Genomic DNA, 9,293 nt, shown 5'->3' on the forward strand with positions numbered 1-9,293 from the left:
GCTAGCCAAAGACTCGGATAGCCTGAGTGAAATGGTTCCTACAGCTACACCAGTGAGTCTTGAAACATGAGAGTGAATTAAAGCTTTGTTGTTCAGTCGTTTCCAACTCTCCGTGACCTCATGGACCAGCCCACGCCAGAGCTCCCTGTCAGTCGTCACCATCCCCAGCTCCTTCAAGGTCAATCCAGTCACCTCAAGGATCCCATCCATCCATCTTGCCCTTGGTTGGCCCCTCCTCCTTTTTCCTTCCATTTTCCCCAGCTTGAGAGGATTATTATTCATTGCTTCCACACCTTGGAAATATCCTCCAACCAAGTAACAAGACACAATACCTATACTAATAACCAACATAACAATGTATAGGAAACAGTCATCAGTACACATGGCTAACAACCAGTTTGAAATCATCTTTAAAAAAAATCATGCCAGGAGCGACTTTAGAAACTGCAAGTTGCTTCTGATGTGAGAATCGGCTGTCTGCAAGGATGTTGCCCAGGGGACACCCAGATGTTTTACCATCCTATGGGAGGCTTCTCTCGTCCCCGCATGGGAAGCTGGAGCTGACAGATGAAAGCTCGCCCCGCTTCCTGGATTCGAACTGCTGACCTTTCAGTCAGCAGTCCTGCCAGCACAAGGGTTTAACCCATTGCACCACTGGGGCTCTAGCTTAAAATAAGAAATTAAAACATCCAACAGCCAGCACACAGATTGGGTTAGGGAATTAATTGCTACTTGCCAGAAAGGCCTTTGTAAATACTTCATGAAGAAGTGTTCGAGACTTCAGCATATGAAATTATGTGGAGGGGAGGGAATATTCAGAGCATGGGTATCAATCTCCAATGAATACCCTGCGGTCTAATTTGTATTTTACAAGGAATATGACCTCCTCCTGGTTAAGAGGCACTCAAGACTTATTTGGGTCAATAGGTTGAAACCTTGAGCTAATAGGCAACCAGATTAGATCTTTCAACATAGATATAATGTGTACATAACCCAATGCTGTAGCCTCATCTATACAAGTTGGACATTGCTAATATTGTACTTCTAGTGTACATCTTTATTAACAGCAAAGGGCTGGAAATGTTAGGTAGAATAGATGGAATATAGAAGACATATTGCTAAGATATGAATTCGTGTTTTTTATTAGAGTACATAACCTGATGAGCAATCATATCTGTGTAATCTTCCATATGTTATTAAACCACACCTCCAACCAGCCCTCACTATCTAACAGGTCTTGGGAGTTTCATTTTAATACTAGTTGGAGGATTCCCAATTTCTGTTTAAAAAGGAATTATACTGAGTTCAGTGAGTCACACCTGCATATGATTGTAGACTTACATGGCTAGTCAGATAAGTATTATTAGATTCCTTGCCTATAGAACAAACGCCTAACTGATTTGTGTCTTAGGTATTTATATTGCTGTCATTCATATTTCAAACGTGGTTTCATAGAGGTATGGCAAGCCCTCTGCAGCCATGGCTGCTGAATCTACATGTGTGTGTGTATGTGTATGTATATGGTGTGTGTGTGTATGTATGTGTATTTATATATGTGTGTGTGAAATACATGGGTGCCCTAAGCCTATACCTATAAAATTGTGTCCAAGATAGATAGATAGATAGATAGATAGATAGAGGACAATTTTATAAGTATAGGCTTAGGGCACCCATGTATTTCAGTGTCTACAGATGGTTCTGAATTAAACCCCAGTGGATATTAAGGACCCACTGTAATGCCTATGTGATTCCTAGAATCCATATAACAAATTCCTAGAATTTCTACTACTTTCGAATATAATCAGATTCTGACCTTTGTTAGCCCTGTTTTGATCAGTAGGTGGCACCAAAGGATCACGTACCATTTGTTGAACATCTACTTGTAGCATGGCTCATCTTGGAAGAGCTGATAAATACAACATTCCGATGCAAGAAGGACTATTTAAAAGGAAATCTTCAATAAATTCTACACATGTAATGTCAACAAAAGGTTACATCAGATTATGGAGAACAATAAGTAATTTATTTATTTTTTGCAATCATGGTATAATTGATGATTAGCAAAAGTGAGGCTCAACACCTAATGTCCTATGATGTTTCTGTACTATTGTCCCCTCTCCTTCAGGGGCAGCAGTTCTTATGTACCATCACTAGAATGTAAAGTACCATCACTGGAAAAGTAATACAGTGTAATACAGTGTGACCCCTGTGTCTACTGGACCAATTCCCACTGTTTCACCTACCCAAATCCAACAAAATATGTGTTCTCCAGGACCTTTCTTAATCTTCTATGTGATTCTATAGTATGCTCCTGTCAAACATCTCACTGGAAGACCCAGCAAATTCTAGAGAGAATACCTCACTAGGAATTGTCTACATCCTTCAGTCAGACTCTATGTAACTAACACTGGATCATTTCAATAGAGTTTGCTATCATCCATGATTTCCTGTTTCCACAGTAAGTACAGGGACATGTCCCCCATGCAACTAGGAGTTGTACTGTACACTCCGGAGTTTTTGTTGAAATAATATTTACTTAATGTGTTGTTGAAGGCTTTCATGGCTGGAATCACTCAGTTCTTGTGGGTTTTTTCAGGCTATATGGCCATGTTCTAGAGGCATTTCTCCTGACGTTTCGCCTGCATCTATGGCAAGCATCCTCAGAGGTGAGGTCTGCTGGAACTGGGAAAAGGGGGGTTTATATATCTGTGGAATGACCAGGGTGAGACAAAGGGCTTTTGTAAGTTGGGCTAGGTGTGAATCTTTCAACTGACCACCTTGATTAGCATAAAATGGGCTGACTGTGCCTGGAGCAAACTCTTCTTGAAAGGTGATTAGATGTCCCTGCCTGTTTTTCTCCAGCAGATAATTTCAATGAAGTTGTGATTCCTTGACCTTCTTGGACCTTTTGGATATTCCACTAATGTTTACACTCTGAAGAGTATGTTGGAGGACTGGGCTACATGAAAAAATGACTGACAGTTTGATGGCCAGTCCCAAATTCTTGTAACATGAGGCAATGTAAGAAAATGATTCATCAGAGGCTTGCTTGGGTGTTAACATGGGTGTAATTGCAAATCCAGATGAGCACTCAGTAAAATAACAGCAAAGCATTGATCAACAGATTTACTACACATGCTCTTAAAAGAAAATGTAATTATTAATGTATTCTTATCAGCTCTATGATAGATCCTTTGGATTCTATCTCCCATCAGCTCCAGGTCAATTTTTGTTCTTGTTAGTCATTGGCCTAAGTCAACCCTATGAATGAGACAGACAAGAGCCAAGTTTTGGAGTCATCAACTGCCCTGTCCAGGTCTTGCAAATTTACTAACACAGCTTCCTTGATTAAATCACTCCGCTGCTATTGTAGCTTCTCTTTCTTATCACCTTCCCCTTTACTCAGCATTTTTACCTTTTCAGTGAGTCATGTCGTCTTATGTATGACAGTGTCAGTTTAGTAAGAATCCAGGCTTGATTTGCTGTGGGATCCATTCAATTGTCTTTTTAGCAGCTCATGGTATCCACAGAACACAGCATAATATTTTAAGTGAGCGAATGTTCTACATGTCATTTTCTTCATAGTCAAGTTTTCATAACCACACATCAAAATCAAACGTACCATGGCCACAATGAAAATTAGTGTTCAACAACTGCTGGGCCATCCCGGTGGTGCAGGTTTACTTGCAAATAAATCTTATTAGGTACAATGGAATTATTCCCAAGTAAGTGGAGACATTGCAGAAGATTGTCTGGAGGAAAAGTTAAATCCTACCTGTCAGTGTTTAATATTTTAGGCTAGTAACATGGTGGGAAGATTCCCACAATGATTGGGACAAAATATGTTAGACAAAAGCTGTCTTCTTCAGCCAGACAACACCAACAAGAGGTCATAATGGCCAGTCCCTCTCCTTCAGCCAAGTCTCATCAAGAAGAGGTCACAATGACCAGTCCTTACCCTTCAGCCTGACCTTAACAACAAGAGGTAATAATACCCAGTCCAACTTTCAAACAAGGCATGATCAGCAAGAAGTCCCAATGGCCAGACCCTCACCTTCATCCGGACCTCAACAACAAGAGGTCACAGAAATTTATTTATTTATTTATTTATTTATTTATTTATTTATTTATTTGACTTGTATACCGCTACTCCCAATTTGGCTCAGAGCGGTTTACAGAAGCAGATTAAAGCAATACAATTAGCTTTAAAAATAACAGTAACAAAACAATAGGCAGCAAGAACAGGCATAGTCCGGGTTGTTCACCCGTCAAAAGCTTGCCGGAAAAGAAAATTTTTACAGGCTTTCCGAAAAGCAAGTAGGTCTCGGATGGTTCGAGTTTCAACCGGCAAGGCATTCCATAAATAAGGGGCCACGATCGAAAAGGCTCTATGCCTAGTAGATGACAAATGATAAATCCAGATGTTAGGGACTGCAAGCAAATTTTGGTCTTCAGACCCGAGTAATCTCTGGGGTTGGTAGGGGGATAAGCGGGCCCTCATGTATGCTGGCCCCAGACCATGTAAGGCCTTAAAGGTTAGTACCAGCACCTTGAAAGTAATCCAGTACTCAATCGGTGGCCAGTGCAGCTGTTGGAGAATTGGGGTGATACGACACCTCGCTGGCACTCCAGCGAGAAGGCGAGCCACCGCATTTTGCACCAGCTTCAGTTTCTGGATCACTGACAAAGGAAGGCCAATGTAGAGGGCATTACAGTAGTCAAGCCTCGAGATGACCGTCGCCTGGATCACCGTAGCCAGGTCGTTCCTAGATAGGTAGGGAGCCAGTCACCTAGCCTGACGTAGATGGAAAAACGCAGATTTGCTCACAGCAGAGACCTGGTCCTCCACTGTGAGCAGCGGGTCCAATAAGACACCAAGGCTTTTTACAGAAGATGACAGACGTAGTATCTTGCCATCCATGGTAGGCAGCTGGATCTCCCTCCCATCCAGACGGCCCAGCCAAAGGATCTCCGTCTTCGCTGGATTCACCCTCAACCTGCTGGCACGCAACCATCCAGTAATGGCCTCAAGGCACTGATGGAAATTTTCGGGTACAGAGTCCAGCCGGCCCTCCATCCTCAGAATGAGCTGAGTGGCGTCAACGTACTGGTGGCACTCAAGCCCAAAGCTTTGCACCAGTCGGGCAAGTGGACGCATATAGATTTACTGCTATTTACTATATTTGTATACCGCCCTTCTCAGCCCGCAGGCGACTCAAGGCAGTTTACAGAGGCAACAATTCAATGCTCACCAACACCGTAAAAACATTTAAAACATTTAAAACATTAACATCTATATAAATAAAAACATAATGTTTGTTTGTGGGATTAATATAACTCAAAAACCACTGGATGAATTGACACCTATCAGTTATTTTATGACAGTTTTTTTTTACCTTATGTAATTTTGATGTTGTTGTTGTTGATTGTTGTTTATGCTTTGATTTTATTGCTGTAATATGTTGTCCGGGCTTGGCCCCATATAAGTCGCTCTGAGTCCTCATTGGGGAGATGGTGGCGGGGTAGTAATAATAATAATAATAATAATAATAATAATAATTAATATCACTTGATTCTTTTGCCTGCCTCAGCTGAGTGTTAGATCCTGCTTTGATAATTGATGATTTTCCTGATGCTTTATTTTTCCAGCAAGCTGTACACACAAAATTCCTTTGCATGTTGCACTGACCCAGCTCAAACAAGAGATGTAACTTCAATGCAATGTACATTCTTGTAATCAGGCTCCACACCCAGATTGTGTGCACACAGCTTGTGAAATAAGGGCCCTCACACATTGACCGTTGGCTGAATTCACTCCTTGCCTTCCCCAGATGCTAAATATGTGTGCATCATTCTTGAAAGAATGTCACATCTTTACATTGTGCTGATGGGATGCAATTACCACTTGGGTTTACAATGTCCAATCTGCTTGGCAAAGTGTAACATGATTCAATTATTATCAACCAACAGCTATTCCAAGTATCATCCTTTGGCCATCAATACTTCATGAAAAAAATCTTTTGCTATTAATTATATGGACCTCTTGTCAGAAATCCCAGAAGTGTCCTCAGTGTGAATCCTTTCTAAACAAACATACCAAGTTTATGGGGACACTCAAATCCTTCTTCTTGTTGACTGATAAAATCAGTTCAAAGGTTTAAATACTATTGCTGTCTGCTTTTTTCTATAATTTGTCTAGTAGTAAAGTAGGCCTATGTATTTTAATCTTTGTACCATGTGTTTTAATATATTTTATAGTAATGTTTTAATAAATGTATTTTCAGTAAAGGTAAAGGCTTCCCCTTGATATTAAGCTTGTTGTGTCTAACTCTGGGGAGTGGTGCTCATCTCCATTTCTAAGTTGAAGGGGCCAAAATACTGTTTGCTTACCATTGAAAATTACCTAGGGCCACCTCTGGGTGCCATGGAGGGTTGGGCTTGAGTCCATGGGGTGCTGTTGCTCTATCCTCTACGACAAAGAGCCATCAGGACTTCCTCCTTCGTTTTGGTCGCCCAGCATTTTCTAATCTTCTTTCTTTATGGTGTCGTAAAACACCTCCCCCACTTTTAGCATTACCTAATTTCTCTAATCACAGCTAAAGCTGTTTTCAAATTGCTTAGGTAAACAATGAGCTAGGCTGACAGTTGGCAGCTCACGCCAACCCGGGGTTTCAAACTTGCAACCTTTTGGCTGATAGATCTTATAAGTGCTGATGATTTACCAGCTGTGCCAAAATCTCCTCTCAAACAGAAATGTTACCTAACAGGTAACATTTACTCACTAAAAACCAAATCAGTCACACATCCGAAATACTTTGGATTATAAAGGGGATACTCATGATAAAACATTGTTACTGGGAAAGTACCTCCAATAGCTTTGACAATTTAATCCAAATTCAGAGGGGACAGGAAAGTTTGAGACTGGTTGCAGGTAAATTCAGCTTCCCAGTCCATTGGAAATCTATTGACTTTGCTATACCATTGATAAAAGAATACCTTTAAAACATAGAATTGTTACCATCTTAGTGTTCTTCGTCCCTGCCCCTGTTTTTCAAACACGATTTTCCCTGTGTTTTCATGGGGCAAATAAAATGTAATCAACTAGAACCTTCTGTGAGCAGTCCACATGTTGTACAGCCAGTTTCCTAACAGGATTACAGCTTCCAGACTTTACTCCTGCACAAGAAGCACCACAAATTCCTCTACAACAGGGATGCACAAAATCTGGCTCTCCAAGTGTTTTGACCATTTGCTCCTGGCCATAGGACAAACTGGCAAGGACTTTTGGGAGTTGATGTTTTTGACATGTGGATACCTGGATCAGGCTGGATCTGGGACAGTAACTTTACAGTAACTTTCAGCCAGAAGCAGCTTCCTGGCAGACTCTTGTTGGCAACATCATTTTGCACAGGATGCCCTGTTGTGACCACACCAGAAGACACTGCAAGAAGCATTTAGGGCACCTCAGTACAAGTATGTGTGGACTCCCTGTGCTGTATCCAGGGCAGCTCTAAAACAGAGTATCCTGGTGTATTTTTTCTTGTGTATACCCAATTCAGAACAATAGTTCTCAACCTTCCTAATGCCATGACCCCTTAACACAGTTTATCATTGGGTTGTTGTAGGTTTTTCTGGGCTATATGGCCATGTTCTGGAGGCAATTTTTCTCCTGTCGGTTTGCTTGCATCTATGGCAAGCATCCTCAGAGGTAGTGAGGTCTGTTGGAAGTAGGAAAAGCATCCTCACTACCTCTGAGGATGCTTGCCATAGATGCAGGCGAAACGTCAGGAGAAAAATTGCCTCCAGAACATGACCATATAGCCCGGAAAAACCTACAACAACTCAGTGATTCCGGCCATGAAAGCCTTCGACAATACACAGTTTATCATGTTGTGGTTGACCCCAATCATAACATTATTTTTGTTGCAACTTCATAACTTATTTTGCTACTGTTATGAATCATAATCTAAATATCTAATATGCAGGGCGTATTTTCTTTCACTGGACCAAACTTGGCATGAATATTCAATAGGCCCAAATGTGAACACTGGTGGAGTTTGGGGAAAATAGACCTTGACATTTGGGAGTTGTAGTTGCCGGGATTTATAGTTTACCTTACAATCAAAGAGCATTCTGAACCCCACCAAATACAGAATTGGGCCAAACTTTCCACACAGAACCCCCATGACCAACAGAAAATACTATGTTTTCTGATGGTCTTTGGTGACCCCCTTTGACACCACCTCACAACCCCCCCCCCCAGGGGTCCCGACCCCCAGGTTGAGAAACGCTGGTCTAGAAGAGATAGATAGAATTATATTTAACAGCAGCAGCTTTTTGAATTCAGCTTTCCAGGGTCATAATGGACTAAGAAGCTGCATCTGCTCTCCAGCAAAGGGTACGGAAACGTGAACGTTCTGTACTTTTGAGTCTAAGGAGGGAAATTGGTGCCAAACAGGTGCATGTCTTCTCCCCTCTTGACATGGAACTCTTCCATGGAAAGACAGATAGTTCTAAGTAAAAATTGTGGCGTTTACCACTGGGAAAGGACACTCTGGTTCACTAAAATACTTTTGTTCTTAATACTGAGAAGATCTTTTATTTGATACGGGTTAACACATTGCAGCTTCCAGAGGAATTATTAGCAGACCTGCCTCCAAGAACACATGGTAGTGGTGATGTAAGATGTTTCGCTACACAAGGCAAAGGACAACATTTTGTCTCCCCTGCCTTGCATACAGAGATTCATTGAAATGGCAGCTGTGAATTGCTTCAACATGAGCAAAAGGACAGTCTTCTGCTACATGAAGATAACCAAGTAGCGTAGGAGTGCAGAACATGCTGGATGGCATGCAACATATGTGTGTATATGCATGCATGCAAACACACAGCTCTGATTTGTAACAGAAGGGAAGGCCTAGACTGGGCTCATGTCCAAGTGGCTGCTTCTGGCCCTTTTAGACCACCATTCCCACTTTGGACTTCATTGCACAAAGGTTTTTTTTCGTGTCAGGAGCGACTTGAGAAACTGCAAGTTTCTTCTGGTGTGAGAGAATTGGCTGTCTGCAAGGACATTGCCTAGGGGACGCCCAGATGTTTTGATGTTTTACCATCCTTGTGGGAGGGTTCTCTCATGTCCCCGCATGGGGAGCTGGAGCTGATAGAGGGAGCTCATCTACGTGCTCTCCCTGGATTAGAACCTGAGACCCATCCTGCCGGCACAAGGGTTTAACCCACTGCGCCACCAGGGGCTCCTTATTGCAGAAAGGTGGCAAGCCAGCATTGAAGCTGAA

This window comes from Anolis sagrei, chromosome 3 (assembly GCF_037176765.1).
Source record: "Anolis sagrei isolate rAnoSag1 chromosome 3, rAnoSag1.mat, whole genome shotgun sequence".
Classification (NCBI taxonomy): domain Eukaryota; kingdom Metazoa; phylum Chordata; class Lepidosauria; order Squamata; family Dactyloidae; genus Anolis; species Anolis sagrei.